Below are 17,993 nucleotides of genomic sequence, written 5' to 3' on the forward strand. Positions count from 1 at the left end.
GTAGCCATAAAGGTCAAATATATGAAATATTAAAGTCACATGCTCCAAAACACTTGTAAGTCATTTAACACCATCCATTATTGTACTCACTAATTACATGTTTCTGCATGTCCCTGCCTTTCCAGTGTTAGCATTAAACACCTCAACAACACTTCAAACTGGAGGTTTAGGATTATACTCTGCTGACTTTTGTCCTTCAGACTCAGAGCTTGGCAAAGCTTTTTTCTGAGAACACGGTAGGTAGAAGGTGGTAGAATGCTGTCATTGATGCTCTAAAATTAACTTGAACAAAAACTTAAAAGAATAAATGCTCTCAGAAATTGAAGACATTTTTATGAATAAAGGTATCACAGTTCTTGAAAAGTGTTACAAGATCATTCAAGGAAATACTTTGGTTAGAGTATCTACTACTGTGATTAAAAAGAAAAATAAAACACAAAATATGGATGACCAAAAGAAATCTGGAGAAACTGAAACCAGAAAGAAACTGTTCATTTAAGCTTATAGTTCCATATCATAGTCCATTTTGGAAGAAAGGGCAGACAGAAACAAAAAGGAGGAACCTGGAGGTAGAAACTGACAGAGCGATCCAGGGATTTGGGCATACAGACGGCCGCATACGGGCTTTCTTGAAGAGGTAAACCAGGTCCCTCTGCAGCCATGCCAGCCAAGGCAATCTCAGAGCAGACCAGTAAAGAACTCTTATACAAGTACATCTGTACCACCTCAGCCATCCAGAATCAGTTCAGTATGCCCGGGTTACTCCTGACAGACTGGGCACGTCTGCTGCAGGACCACCCCTGGCTGCTCAGTCAGAGCTTGGTAGTCAAGCCAGACCAACTGATCAAACATCGAGGAAAACCTGGCCTAATCGGGGTCAACCTCACTCTGGATGGAGTCAAATCCTGGCTAAAACCTCGACTGGGACATGAGGCTGCCGTTGGCAAAGCCAAAGGCTTCCTCAAGAACTTTCTGATTGATCCTTTTGTGCCCCACAGTCAGGCGGAGGAGTTCTATGTGTGCATCGATGCTACTCGGGAATGAAACTACATCCTGTTCCACCACGAAGGGTGTACGGATGTGGGTGATGTGGATGCCAAAGCCCAGAAGCTACTTGTGGGTGTGGATGAGAAGCTGAACACTGAAGACATTAAGAGACACCTGTTGGTCCATGCCCCCGAAGACAAGAAAGAAGTCCTGGCCAGCTTCATCTTTGGCCTGTTCAGTTTCTACGAGGATCTGCACTTTACCTCCCTTGAAATCAACCCCCTTGTGGTGGCCAAAGATGGTGTCTTTATCCTGGAATTGTAAACTTTATTAAGGAATTTTCTAGATATTGTAGACATGTACCATGTACAATGTATGATGTAACATAAAATTGATATAACCCTAAGTATTTATATCTTCTTTGTTTTTTCTGAAAAGGCCAGGAGGTAACAAGTTTGGACAACTTCTAAAATGCTGTGTTTATGAATAAGTGAGATTTAAAATATAACTTTAGAAATAAATCCTCCACTAGAGTTGAAACTTGCAAGTTAAGCTTCCCAGAGCATACTGCATTTGTTTATGTTTCTTCTTCTGCCTGTAAAGTCTCCAGCAATAAGACCTTTAGATAAACTCCTGCCTAAGAGAATCATACTCGAGTTCTAGTGTATTTAATGACAAAATAATTGTAAAGCATTTACTTCATAATTGTGCCATTGTTATTACTTACAATTATACCAAAGATATTTGTAATCAATTCTGATAATATGAAGGAAAGCAAAGTTCATATTTTCTTGCCCCTGAAGTGTGGTAAGCACAAGGAAACTATAATACATCTGATATTTTACTCTTTTGTTGTATAAGATCAACCGATATAATGAAATCATAAAATACGATGACTCAGAGAATAAGATATTCTGCTTAAAATGTTGAGACTAATTATTTGCAAATTGAAATCTTTCTTTTAAATATTTTGACTTTTAAATAAAAATACAAATATTAGTTTTTAATTTTAATAAAAGTTAAAATATTATTTGACTCCTCCTCATAATATGCAATAAAATAAAGGTAGAAATCATGATACAGAGTTAAAAGCTCAAATGTTAATTATAAACCTGGCCAATGGGCAATTACAATGTACTTATTAAGTGATTCCATTAAGATGAATTATCCTAATACGGCTCTTAAATTAGCTCCACATTTGCATAATAAGTAATAATTATAAATATTAAAGGTTCTGTCTGCTATTTCATTAACAACATCTCCTTTGCACATAGTTACTAGGGTTAGGAGGCCATGTTCAAAATATAATAGTCACACAAATTTTCTCCCTGGCAATCTAATCTTTTCTGCCAAAGTACCAAACTAGAGACACAAATCTACATTTAATACAAATAATTACTGCTTTTATGCCTTTATTTTAACATTAAATTTTTCTTCTAAAGAGTTTAGAAAATGCCTTGGGACAGAATCCAGCATCCTAATTAATTTAGTCCAGCAAACTACACAGAAGCCCACATTTCCATCATGAAGTCAACCCGAGGAATTAATTTTCTACTACATGTTTAAATTCCTTTAATATAATTAAAGAAATCAAGACTAAAAAAAATACTGACTAGCTTGCATTATACTGTAACAAGATTGAACAATGTATAGAAGTATATACAGCTTCATACGACATTATTTATTGTACATTAATTATCCCAAATCCCATTTATCAAATGAACAGAAAGAAAAATTTAAAAAGAAAGACATATGCAGAAAAACAAAAGCTTCTCCTGTTTATTTGAAGTCAAGAAAGATAAAATGAAGGATGGTGTTGTTATTACTATGACATCTCCCAGAAAAAATAAAATTTAACCTGAATTTAATTAATTTAATTTAGGGTCTAGAGGGAGACATTATATATGTCATAAAACAGTTCAAATGCATAGTAGAATTATGAGACAGGAAACTTGAATGCTGTTTTAAAATAGTTATCATTTACCAGACAATTACTTTTTGTTCCATGTGTTTGGTTTTAGTGATTTTAGAACAAGTGGTGGACATTTGAAGAGGGAATGGAAATGGAAACCTGAAGAAAAGAGGTTATGTAAATATGGAGATTCTCAAAATCCATTCAGATGTACACTGTAGAAAATCCTTCACACTTCCCATGTGTAAATACAAAGTCAAGCCAATGGTAGAATAAACAGAGTTAAGTTGTATGTCATACTGCAAATAAACAGATTAGTTCTATGTTATACAGTATGACAGTAGATAGCTATGCAAAGACTGCCTTCAAACAGTTGGTGTTAAAATGAACAGAGGCATTAATATACAATTGTAAAAGGAGGTAAAATAAACAGAGAAGCACATACAGGAACAAAATGTTAATCTGTGAATGTGACAAATAGTTTCCATGAAGGGACATGTTGATGGCTTGAAGACACCCTCTTGTCTCAGAGGTCCCAAACTTGGGAGGATAAGGGCAGTATTCATTGGTCAAAATCAGTACATCCTCATGTTTTAACTATGAATTATCTATGTTTTCCAGGAATGTGATTTTAGGTGATAGTGAAGTAATACTGCAATCTTTTGCACTTTAATACCTTCTCTTTCATTTTGAAATGATTGAGAAGGACTAGAATTTACTGGAACAATATGAATTACAATATGAATCACGAAATGTCAATAAAGTTATAGACAGGTGAATTTTCTTTCAAGCAACATTATGTGTTAAAAAATAGAGCTTCTATCCTTTACTATTCAAAATTCAGATACAGATTCATGCCCAATATGCATTAAGTTTTTTTAGAAGTGACTTTTGACTCTAAATTAAAATTCACAAAGGAAGTTTTGACCTAAAGATGTCCATGTGGGTCATTCCGTGTAGGTTGGGTGACAGTCAGAGTGCATGAATAGATCATCCAGGCTTCTGAAAAAAGAAAAATGATTAAAAGAAAAAATACACAATCCCTCAAACTCATCTTTTATTCAGTATGCTATTGTGGTATTTTTGAGTTACTTTGAAATAATGGTTTATAGGATAGGAATTAGTAACTGAAATTATATTATTAATTTAATGTGACTAAATCAAAATACTTTATTTTCTGGAAACACTGGACAGTTTTGAAAATTTTTGAGGAAGAATAATTTAGAGTATGTTGTGATTATTAAGTGTCATCGAAAATGTGTTCTATTATAGAACTTGTCTTATCTCCTGGCTGGTCCTAAGGTGACAGCACTGTTTTAAATTTGTAACAGAATAAGACATTGTATTGTTAGGATTGTAAAAGTTACATGAAGAATACTAACAGTGTTAAATTGTGATTCTTTTTTTAGACTTTTAGTGTGCAGCACCAAATTTTATATTCCTTTTCACTAATTAGATGTAACCTATAAAACAATCTAACAAAACTGATTAATCAGAAACTGAAGTCGTGTGTTAATTATGATCCATTGAAACATTTTATATTGCAGCATAAGCTTTTTATATTATCTTCAGCTCGCAAAGCTAATGTTAATTACTGTATGGATTAATAGCTGTCAAGTGTGTCCTACTTTCAGTATAAATGAATATAAATTAGTTTCATATTTTGGCAATAAATATAGCACATTACTTTTCCTATTCTTTTAACTCTTATATGTTCCTATCCTTATAGAATTCAGAACAGCAGTGACATAGTTTTCAGAAAGGAAAATCACTCTAAAATTCTGAAGCTAGAAGAAATAACCTTGGTTCTGTTTCTTCCAGTGTGTAATTGAGCCTGTTGATTGAGCAGACTGCTGGGATGAGGCCCCTGTGAGTCCACTCTGCAGAGAAGTAACCAGGCCTAAGGCAGTGACCTTGTGCTGCCCCCATCAAAAGTCTTTATGCTGTTTTCCCCCAAACACTGCTTTGCTCATTAAAAATGAATAGGCATTAAAGTATTTTCTTTTTCCCTTTAGTTGTTCAGCATTTAAAACTTTAATTCCATTTTGCTTAGGACAAAATAAAATAAACCTGAAAAGTTTAAAATAAATTCTGATAAATGTAAAACTTTTCTGTTTCTGCCTGTTTCAGATTCTTTCTCCTTGAATTTCTTTTCCTATTTCATCTGCTTTCCATGAGATACTGTAGTCCTGCAGTGTAAGTTTGTGGTCTCTAACAATTGAACGTTCTATGATCTACAATGGCTTATTACTCTATAAAAAGCCTATAAATAGGCTAATGCCCCATCAATGTTTATGAAAACACTGTTACATTTTTTATTTTGTGCCTGTGTGTGCACATGCATACATGTTTGCCATAGCACGGCTGTGGAGATCAGAGGGCAGATAGAGAGAGCGGGTTTTCTCCTGTCCCTGTGGGAGTCCTGAGGATTACACATGCGGTTCAGCCTTAGTAGAACGCAGTTTTACCCACAGGGCTGTTTCAGTGGACCGCCCATCAATGTGTTGCAATAATTCAGTGTTCAAATCCCTCACTTCAGTGTCTGTTTACTCTCAATAATCTCATAGTTCATTTCCATAGCAGTATTTCTTATTTTTATTACTACAGCTATTGCTGCTATTGCTACTACAAATACACAAATTCATCTATTCAAATTGGAAATGTAGCCAAAGATGAACTTCAAATTCTAATTTTCCTGACTTCATGCTCTGAAGATTACATGATGGACTAACATATTCAGTTTACAGAGTGTACAAGTCATATTCCAATAGAACTTTATCCTGACCCCTATTAGTTATATTTTAAAAATGTATCTTGATGCCATTCACTGTTCTTGCTTTCCTTACTGATTATTATTAATAAAGGTAAAGAAACATAGTGTGATATAATCAAACAACGAAATGCTATTTCCAACCATTTTTATATTCTTAGTCTCTCAATCCAGCTCTACCACCTACCATGTCATGCTTCTTACTTTCATTACATTTGCTTAAGAATATTTTCTTGCTCCCAATACTATACTTACTTTTTTGGCTACAAAAGAAAGAAAGAGAGAGAGAGAGAGAGAGAGAGAGAGAGAGAGAGAGAGAGAGAGAGAGAGAGAGGGAGGGAGGGAGGAAGGAAGGAAAGAAGGAAGGAAGGAAGGAAGGAAGGAAGGAAGGAAGGAAGGAAGGAAGGAAGGAAAGGAAGAGAGGGAGGGAGGGATGGAGGGACAGAGGGATGGAGGGACGGAGGGAGGGAAGAAAGAGAAAGAGAGAAAGATTTTTGTTGAAGGTTCTGCCTGAATATGGACTTCAGAATACAAAAGAATACAAGTGTAAGAAAACAAAGTTTCATGAAATGAAAGCAAATATATATAAAAGGGTCTGTGTGTGGCTGAAGAGATGGCTCAGTGGATAAGGGCATTTAGATGTTCTTCCAAAGGATCTAGGTCCAACTCCCAATGCCTACATGGATTCCCATAACTATCCGTAGCTCCAGTTTCAGGTGATCTGACATTTCCACATGAGCATACATCCCAGCAAAACACAAATGCACATGAAATAAAATTGAATGAATTTTAAAGAAGAAAAGAAAGTTAATTTTTGAAGGGCAGAAACCATGCTTCTGAGGCAAATGAGAGGTTATCATTGTTATTTTACTGTTAGTTTTCCTGAGCCCAACAAAAACATTCACTTTCTTTCATCCCAGTGACACTGAATTAACTTGATTCCATTTCTAATAAATCAATTTCTAAAAATGTCATGCATACAGGTAGCAGAGTTGAAACTTCATTGTGTGACTGGGAGGACAATGGTATCATCTATAGCAGACTTCAAATTGGGGAGAACAAATTAAAAGAGTCATCCACCAAGGTGTTCAGATAAAGTGACAATGGTGAATTACGGTACACAACACTTAAATTGTAAGGTTACTAAGGCTTTCTTTTTTGTTTAACTCAAATACATACGTATATATAATATTCACTTAACTTATATATACTCAATATACATATACATTAAACATATATTGTTAAATATATATTTATTTAACATATAAAATATATGCTTATATATAACACATATAATATATATTTAATATATATGTATATATAACCTGTTCTAGCATAGTTACAGATACCCAGACTGTCCGTTCTCAAGAGTTTTCACAAACTTATCCCTAAAGGCTGGTAAGACTATGTGATTCCTTAACTTAAGAAAGATATCAGCAAATCCGGTTCTAAGTAAAAAAGGAGAAAAAAATAAGTAGAAGGCACTGCATCTGGAGAACAATCTAAGAGATTGGGGACTTAGAAAAACTCATTTGGAAGCTATCTTTTGATAGATTTCTATGTGTATGTGATTGGAAAGGGATTACAGTAACTCTGCTCATCTTAAAGAGTCAGAAATAGCACAGTGGGGTCAAGGGTGTGAGGAGGTAAATTTAAGTTCAATGTAGGGAATGCCGAATTTAATAATATCCAGGCTCAAAATCAAATATCTGTGACATTAAACTCCTTTGGGGGATTGTTCAGATGTGTCTAATACCTTCCATTAGCTTCAAAGATATTGAATAAGCACAAGCTATGAGACACAGTTGGAGCTATGGCCTAAACTAACCAGGGGATGAAAATTTTGCTTGGATAAGTGCTTTTACTGGACTGATCCAGCCTCTGAATAGGCCTTTATCTCTTGGATTACAGTCTCGAAGAACTTCTAAACCTCCAAAGACAGATTAACATAGATTTTTGGCTTAATTAAACTCAGGTGTTTGAACATGAGATACATGGAAAAGGGAGGAGGAATCTCTAGCATGTATGAAACAGTGTTAGAGCCGCATCTTTTTCATCTGTAGTGAAGTAAGAATGTGCTTTGCTTTGTTTTTATATTTCAACCACATTCCCAACTACATGGAAGGTCTCAATAAGCAGGGTGATTTTTAAGATATAAAATACCTTTTTACTCTATGTAGGCTAGAGGGGAAAATGTATATTAACTCATTAGATAGTACAAAATGGACTAATTATTTCCAACTTAATTACTAGAAGTTCTTGTATAGGTTTTGTTGGCATTAATTTAGCTCTGAGAAGCAAATATGTAAATAGAATGCAAATCACAATAATCAGTAAGCTAAATTGTTTGTAATAAATTTAGATATTTTACATTTCCTCTTAGCTCATCAGAAATAATTAGAAAATGTAAACGATCTCATTGGAATTAATGTGGGTTCCCTCTTGCCGTTAGTGTTTTCAAGTATTACTCCACACTTTTACCAACTGAAATCATCAAGCGTTAAAATGGAAAAACAGGCACTTTTAAGATGTAATTATCCACTGTAGCACATTAACACTTCCAAGTGTCAGATTTGTAATTAAAGAGCAAGAGAACTACCTACGGCTCCCACAACCACCTGCCAATCTGGACTTATTTCTGAAGAACATGAATAAATAAAGATTTCATTCTGTTTGAATTTTGCAATAAACACAGCTCATTGTGATGGATTAACTTCTAGCTAAAGATAATCAAGGAGAATTGGGAAGAAAATGATATGAGCATCTTGGGTGAAACTGAGGCCACCACTACAGATATGCTGATATCTAAGTAGTGATAGACAAAGACTGAAAATTGCTTCATAACCATAGATCTCACAGTTTAGATGAACCTTATAAAAGACAAATGATACATCTTAACCCAAATGTGATAACCTTAGCCACTATTTATCTGTGAAGAAATTAAGTATGATGGCAAATATTTCCACTGAAGTAATTCAAGTCCGACAAGGCCTTATTGGTGAGTTCAAGAAAAAAATTCAGAAATAATGAGAATTCTACACAAATTTTCCAGGAATCAAAAATGTAGTGTATGTTTTTAACTCATCTTAAGGACAGAATGATAAAACCCAAAGTCAACAAATTATAGAAATGCAAATGACAAAACAATAAATTACTAACAAATATTAATATTAACCATATAAATATGTATACTTGACTTGTTTTTATCACATCTAAAAATTAAAAATTAGAAGTCTGACTCAATTTCAAGTTTGAAAACTAATGCAATTAAGAAATATATCCAGTAAGAGAAAAATAACTTCTTAGCATCATTTTTACAGAGAAAAGCATATCTTAAAAATATTTAATGATCACTATGCTTAAAGCTATTTGATGAGACTGACAGAAATGGAAACTCTTAAATGGATTACAAGTGTACACAAAATACAGGCTCGTGCATTTGTATATGAATAAATGAATATATGACAAAATCAAAGTTGCTAAATGTTACCATGTCTTTACCACATCCTAAATAGAAAAATTAGTTAGTAAAATAAAAGAAGAAAAATAAATGAAAAATGCGACTGGTTAAAGATCCAAATCAATATTAAATTGATCTTGTTTTATGTGTCATATTTAGCTATTCTATCAAATATTCATCATAGCTATTTAAAGAAATTAATAAGCTTATAAGGTACTAGCTTAACAAAACCCATTTATTTGTGCTTATATTAAGTAGCTGCAAACAACTCTAGTATAAATAAATTGCACTATAAATAAATTGCACTCTTAACTAGAATCAATGGATGGATAATAATAAATCTTAGTGAAGAGTTGTCAAGATATAAATATCAAAGTTTATCCAGAATAGGGGGAAGAAAAAAATAATTGTAGTAGATAGCAATAACATGTAAATGGGTAAGAAATGGCTTGGGATTGATTTATTGCCAATTTGACATAATCTAGAATAACCTGAGCTAGAGAGAACTGCAACTGTTTCCCCAAATCTGATTGACCCATGGTTGCTGTGGAATATTGGTTGAAGATGTGTTACTCTTGTTTATGCTGTGAAATATCAGTTGAAGATGTATTACGCTTGTTTATGCTGTGGAACATGTTTTTAATGATACAAAGATGTTTTATGTTCTTTTATGGTTCATTTATTTTTAACTCTGTGAAGCTATGTTATTTTGCCTGTCTAAAACACCTAATTGATTTAATAAAAAACAGAATGGCCAATAGCAAGGCAGGAGAAAGGATAGGTGGTGCTGGCATGCAGAGAGAATAAATAGGAGGAGAAAAAGAAGATTGAGGAGAGACAAAAGAAGGAACTGTGGATGCCCACACCTGTAGGAGGAGGGCCTGCTTGTTCTTTCAGGCCACCTGGCTAGTTTAAGTTTGAAATAATCACACAGAAACTGTATTAATTAAATCACTATTTGGCCCATTAGCTCTAACTTCTTATTGGCTAACTCTTACATCTTAATTTAAGACATCTCCATTAATCTGTGTATCACCACGAGGTCATGGCCTACCAGGGAAGCTTCATCACGTCTCTGGTGGTGGATCCATGGTGTTTCTCTGACTCTGCCCTTCTTTTTCCCGGCATTCAGTTCTGTCTCCCCACTTACCTAAGTTCTGCTGTATCAACAGGCCAAGGAAGTTCCTTTATTCATTAATGATAATTACAGCACGCAGAGGGGACTCCCACATCATGCTCCCAGTTACACAGTCACATAACTAGACACAGATCAAAAGGCAAGAAAAGATATATATAAAAAGAGAAGGTAAAAGCACAGAAGAAAATGGTAGAGGGGATAATTTAAGAAGAGCTGGCTGGAAATAAGCCAAGCTAAGGGCAGGATTCATAAGAAAGAATAAGTCTCCACATGATTATTTGGGAGCTTGGTGGTGGGCCCCCAAAGAGCAAAGAGGAAAAAGAAATTGGCATTTCATCATGAGGCTCAAATTTCCATAGGGCCTGAAGAAGGTTTAAAAAAATAAAATAAAGTAATGAACAAGCCTCCTTTAAGAACTTCTGGCCTACAGAAGAGCAGTTAAACAGCCCTTTTCATACAATATAGAAACAAAAACCTAACTAAAAATGTCTGCTATAGTGTAGGGCATTGGAATTCTCGAACTGGGAGTTTGAATGCAGTTCGTGGTCATGCACACCTCCAACCATGCTGCACGCTTTAGGCTTGGCCTTCGTGATATGAGAAGCAGGCTGAGCCAGACTCCGAAGCTGTCTGGAGATCTTAGCAATGTTGCTTAAATGTTTAAAGACTAACAAGGTCTAAAAAGCCTAAAGAGACACAGTAAGAACAGATCCAGATGAACAAACCCGCTGATGAACAAACCCGCTAAACAGGTTATGGTGTGTTTACTAATGCATTTAGACGTAAGAGGATAGGTATAGACAGTAATAGAAAGAAATAAATAGCTTAAAAATAAAGTCTTTAAAGGGAGATGTAAAATAATTGAAAAGAATAAGCCACATAGAGATGGGAAATCCACAGGAAGTCTGGGTCCTGTGTGTTGTTTACTGACCTTGAATTTTTTTATTGTCCATAAACAAATAATAGAGGCTAAGAGATAGCTGCTAAGAATTAGGTTCTGATGAAATAAACTGGCCTAGATATTTTTAAAAATGCCTTAATTTAAAAATGGAACTCAAAAAAAATGCATTGCTTTGGAAAAGAAATTTTGCTTTTGTATCCATAGGAGACAAGAGGCTGTGGATTCTTTCAAAGTTGATATGAATCAGGTTTGATACGGGAAGACCTCCTGAATCTTGACAGGTGATATATATCAACAAAGGTTACAATTGGTCTTCTCGGGACTTGGTTTACTCTCTAATACACTTTTATGCACTTATCCACAACAAAACCAAAAAGCTCTGAAATTACACAACTGCGAACCAAGAATATTATAGCCTGCAATACTATCCTTCTAAATTGATGGAGAAAAATGGTGGTTAAAGGACAGATACAAATTAAGGTTATTTATGGTCACCCAAGCAACAGTGCAGAAAGTTCTTGGAATGTTTCACAGGAAAGAAGATAGACTGTATCATTACTCTTGTAAATATATGGATGTGCACACTTTATGAAAACTACAGATGCAGACACACAAACTAGCCTTGGGAAAGAAACAACTTTGTCTGATACAGTACCTCAACAAACTCTCAGAATGAATAGTGGAGGAGGGAAAGAAATACTAATAGTCCAGGAAAATAGTAAATCACCTAACATGTTTACAGGAAAAAGCAAACACCTTTAGTAAAATAAACATGTAAATGGTCTCAGCTCAGAGCTAACACAATTCAGACTGATTCAGTGGGTCAAAAAGCAAAAATAAACTATAGTCTGTCTAAAAAACTCACTTAGACAGCAAAGTTACTCAAAAGTTAATATCAAAGGAAGGAAATCAAACTTCTAGGCAAATCAAAAATGTAAACAAACTGGCATAGATGTCCTTGTTCAGATAAAATAAACTTCAAACCAAAATTAATTAGAGGAGATAAAAAGGGACACAGCATATTAATAAAAGGAAAAAAATCATCAAAAGACATACAATTTTAAACTTTAATGTACCAAATATTGGAGCTACTAATTTCATAAAAACAAACACTATAAGACATAAAAGACTACAAGGTCTTGACACAAAAATTGTGGGAGACATCAACACCTGTCTTTCATATTTAGATAGGTGTGCCAAATTAAACACAAGTAAGGAAACTACGGTAATAAAATATGCTATGGATGGATTTGCCTTAACAGAAATGTGCAGGTCACCAAACACATAGGAAAAATACATTTTTCTCAGGTACATATGTGTTGCCTTTATGGCTGACCATCCTTCCATCACTTACTCTCAATTACTTGGCCAATTGTGTGTTTTCTTGTTAATCACCATTTGTTTCAAAGAGGAGCCTCCCAGAAGAGGTTGATAGATACTTGGCTTTAGCTTTATTCTTGATACATGCCTAGACCCAACTTGGAAAAGGGAACCTCAAATGAATTTACTGATCAGCGTGGCCTTTTGTGACGTCTGTGGGAGTATTTCCTTAAATCCTAATTTATAAAGAGGATCCTAACCCTCTGTGTTCACTGTCATAAGAAAGCTAGCTGACTGTAAGCAACTTCCTTACTGGATTTATCATTGATTTCATGTGAAACAGAGTAAAGAACAGAAGGGATGTTTTCCGGGGTTAAAAAGACATTCAGAAAGATGCAAAGCTAAGAAGAACATGAGACCTTGATTTCTGTATAATTCAGGAAAAAAAAAGCTCAATTTTCATTTAGCTTAAGAATAAACCTATTTTAAGATTCATTTTCAGACATATTTTATCTCCTAGAAGCTAGTTATGTAATCCTTAATCTCTTTGATATAAGTGTCCATGATTCAGCTGGTTTCAGTGACTTTCCTTCGGTGTATTTACTTTGTCAGTCCAGAAGTTCAATTCTCTGCATGCTTTAGTGGCAAGGGTAAGAAAAATGGCATGACTTAAATGTCGGTGGCCTCTCACTACATGTCATGTAGTATTTTAATAAACCTTACACTTGTATTTTAGTAAATAGAGCATACTTACAGCCCTGACTCTTACCTCAACCTCGGTTCAAAATGGTGATCCTGTTTCCAGTGATCTCAGAATGAGACTGTGTCTGAGAGTTGTCTTCTCCCATTTTATATTCCTCTCTGATACTCAGATTAAAGGTGTGCACCACTACTGCCCGGTTTCTATGGCAATCTAGTGTGGCTACTGGGATTAATGGTGTGTGTCACCACTGCCTAATCTGTAAGGCTGATCAGTGGGACTGTTTTACTCTTTGAAGTTCAGGTAAGCTTTATTTATTAAAATACAAATGAAATATAATTACAATGATACATCGATTACAATCGAGGTCAGCTTGGTCTACAGAGTGAGTTCCAGGACAGCCAGGACTACACAGAGAATCCCTGGCGTGAAAAAACTAAAAAAAAAAGAAAAATATAAAGAGAAGAAAATTCTTTATTTTGAAAATTCTTTATCATTCATATGTATTACCAGTATTGTTTTCACGTTTTTGACTTAAATTTTCATATTTTCACACTGTCTACCACAGAGTAGAATTTTTGTCCACTGAAATCCACTGAATCTATAATCTGCTGTGATTAATGTTTCATAAACTACACCTGAAAGTGCCATATTGTTGTAATAAAATCAAGTCTATAATTTTAAAAGAATTGCATTCCTGTATTGATGCACATGGAGTACTTTATTCCTTGAAAAGAAAAGAATGTGAAAGTTAATAATAACCATTTAAATAACAAGAAAACTGCAGTGACTGGTGGTATTGGTGAGCTTTTGTGTCAATAAAACAAGACTACTCTTAAAACCTAAGCATGGATGAAAATCAGAAAATAGTTTGGTCATAGGAATTTCAAAACTGATAAAAATGGAGTCTGGGTACTTAATTGTCCTTTTAAGAGAGTGATATGCAGGACTCGTAAAGAGGTTCTACATTTTCATAGGAATAACTCAATACACAAAATAAATGAATTTCATCAAACTTGCATGAATTGTAAAACTTTTGTAAACAAATGACAAAGGGATAATTAAGCAAATTATAATACATGTACTTAAGGTAATGATGTGAAACACTGAAAATGATGTATGTGATTAGTGAGCCAGATACTGATCTGAACTTTTATTCTGTTTTATTTCATTTAATCACAATAAGATCAGCTGTTGTGAATACCACTGTTAGTGAAACTGTATGACAGGACTCAGTAGCGCAGAGCTGTAAGTGGTAATGCTAGATCTCAACAGCAGGCCGTGACAGAACTGACACGGTGTGATGAAAACTGCGGGCTGATGTGTGTGCTGATTTCTCTATTCCATTGTCAGTGAACACAGTTTGAATGTTTGATCAAACCAGAGGTCGCCGTTCCTTTAAGGAGCTCCTAACAATAAAATTCACCGCTGTAAAATTCGCAAGGAAAAACAACATAGCCATTATATACCCTCTGCTATCTTCCCACAAGCTTAATATTGAAATTGTCAAAGTATAATGCTTAATTCTATCATATGGTAGATTGGATGATTTTTTATTAGCTATATCCATATCCACTAACATAATGGCCTCTGTTGCCCACATCATCACCACCACAAGCACTGGCTACACAGAGAAAGGAAATTCTTTTCCATGAACCATTTGTGAACACCGCACTATCAATATTCACTTATAGTGTTCTGTATCATAGTGTTCATTTTCCTTATGTAATGAATGGTTCTGATTTGTCATGGATTCTGAACTCCCTGGTGGGACAAAGAACAAAAGGGTGTTCCTAAGTCCCCTTCCTCACAAGACTTTCCACAACAATTATGACAAGAAAGACCACGACTGTGTGGAGGGTGTGAAATATGCAAGAAAGCCCTGTCTCTCCATGAATGGCTTGTATTTACATGGCACAGCATCCATGATCATCATATTCTCCACAGAGTATGCAATTTGGACATTTTATCCCTGATGTGAGTTGTCGGTTTTAAATCATAAGCAGGTGCTTACCTAATTGGTTAAACACAAATATTCCTAGTATTTCCTAGGCTTAGAGTGACAAGTACAGGATATAGATCTTCTATTTTCCTCCAAACAGGCCTTTTAGAGATTTGACTTCTTTCAATATTTGATTCAGATTATTATTGAGTATTTTTCAATTGAGAAACCCAATCTTACAGGAGTAATTCCACCGTTTTATAACCTGAACTTTTTTAACATCTGTATCTTAACTCTATCCTAAAATAAAGTCAAACTCTACTTACTAAGCAGTAACTAACCTACTAAGGTAGTTAAAGACTGGTTCTAATGGGGCCAGGGTCACAGTATAAAGATACATCCATTCCAATTAGTTTATGGGTAGAGAATTATTGCCCAATGGCTACCCACTGAGTTTTTACCATGTTCAAAATTCAAAAAAAAAGGGAACTAATTAGAGGATATAATGGGTCAGCAGAGGTCTGTCACCATTAGTGAAAGCTGAGGGGCATTCAAGTTTATAACCTTGTGAAAATTGGCATAGGGACTTTGCTTTGTAGATCAGGGTGGGCGTGAAATCATTGAGATCTGCCTGCTTCTGCCTCTCCAGTGCTGGGATTAAAGGCATGCCACCACTGCCTGGCTTCCCTCTCTCTATTTTTTAAAATGATGGTAATATTTGGAAAAGTTAGATAATATGTTTCCAAGTTGAACAGATTGGAAAATTCGTGAAATGACGTGATACATAGGATGCAGTTCAGCCGCTCTTTTTTCGCCATGATAGAACCTCAGTGTCACTTCGGTCAGTTTATGAGGTTTAGAAGATTCACATATGTGTGACAAAATAGAAAAAATGTGAACAACATACATGAAACATACTATCTTTTTTCTATACTACCAACACCCCATTTCCTTTGTAATGTTAACTATAACAGATTCCTGTCTATCTTTTCAAAAGTGTACTGTAACATATGCCATAGATTTCCCCCATCATTCTTAACAAACAACCATATGTTTTAATTAACCATATGACAGTGTTGGAAAACTTCCCACCTTCCCCAAATAATTGCTAGGTGGAAAACTTGCCACCTTCTCCAAATAATTGCTAAGCAATTAGTTCTTTTAAAGCTCACCCTATGCAACAAAATTCTGAGTTAAAAAAATACATGCTTCAAATGAATGCTGTGCTATAGTATGTACTCAATATGTAAGTCCTGTGCTCTTCTTCATAAATATTCACCTTGTGTTCCCTCATAATCTATGAGACTGCATCAAGTAATAATTTCTGATGTCAGAAGTTCAGGTAAGTAAAGTGATATATTATATAACTACTTCAGCTTTTTGTTTGTTTGTTTGTTTGTTTGTTTTTACATTTAAGTGTTTTTGAGCCGGTGTGATAGTGCATGCCTTTAGTTCCAGAACTCAGCAAACAAAGGGAGGTGGAACTCTGTTGGTTCAAGGCCAGCCTGATCTACAAAGTGAGTTCAAGGACAGCCAGAGCTACACAGAGAAACCCTGTCTCGAAAAAAACAAAAAGGGAGAGAGAGAGAGAGAGAGAGAGAGAGAGAGAGAGAGAGAGAGAGAGAGAGAGAGAAAGAACTTCCACTTTGTCAATTAAAGAACATATAGTTTAATTATTTTAGCTGCACTATTTTTGGTATCTGACATACGTTTTCAGAATACTATTCCAAATGTGATCTAACTGCCACCCAAAAGTTACTTTATCATCTTTTATATGGAGATTTCTTTCTTCAATATTTATCTTGTCTTCTAATGTGTGCTCCTAAGAAAAATGTCTTTCTGTTCACATTCAACAATAAATCTCAGAGTATGTGCTGAATCATCGCACGCAAGCGTGCAGAGTGTATGCCGAATACACGTGTCTTTGTCTTTCTTCAAATGCAGTCAGGACTTGTTACCATTCCAGTCTCAATTTCCTTCTTTACTGTTATGTGGCTGCATGCTCTTTGAAGAAGCAGCTGCTGAGTGGAAATGGACAGAAACCCACAATGCCACTCACCACTGAGGAATGTTTTCCTGAGCTTAAAATAAGGTGTTTACTTTCTGTTTCTCTAATTGAGAGTTAAAGTTCATTAATGATTTAGAATTTTGACTGACATTATAAACTGCTTTGGCTAATTCAGAAGGTGTCAGAAGCTGATGATTCTAGAATCAGGGACTCAAGATGTCTTGTTTCTTTTCTTGTTTCTTTGTTTCCCCCCTTCATTAAAAATAGATTATTTGTGATATGGACCTCCAGTTAAACTAGTCATTGGTTGACCCCTCCGATAAGCTGTAAACCAACATAGCCACAGCAAATCTTGTGGATAAGGCAGGTTGTAGGTCACAGATTTTGTGGCAGGGTAGATGTTTCGCTCTCAATACTGGGAGCCTAGCCTGGTTACAGAAGATGGCCATTTCAGGCTCCATATGTTCCATTACAGGAGTCCGCACTAGGGTGAATCCCACAGATTCCAGGAAGCTTCCACTACACTGGCTTCCATTTTGCCTCCTAAATAAATGCCCACCTAGCTCAGTTATCTCTCCCCATACTCTCTCCCTTTGTGATGGCCTTCCCTCCCCCACCTGCACCCTATTATTCCATTACCCCCACCCATGTCCACTCACAAATCTATGCTATTTCCCTTCCCAGGAAGACTCATGCATTCTCTTTAAACCTCTCCTCTCTATCTAATGTGTCTTGATCTGTCAATTGTAATGTGATAACTCTACTCCACAGCTAATATCCACTTATCAATGAGCACATACCATGTTTATCTTTCTGGGCCTGAGATGCATCACTCAGGATGATTTCGTTTCTAGT

This window comes from Microtus pennsylvanicus, chromosome 15 (genome assembly GCF_037038515.1).
Source record: "Microtus pennsylvanicus isolate mMicPen1 chromosome 15, mMicPen1.hap1, whole genome shotgun sequence".
Taxonomy (NCBI): Eukaryota; Metazoa; Chordata; class Mammalia; order Rodentia; family Cricetidae; genus Microtus; species Microtus pennsylvanicus.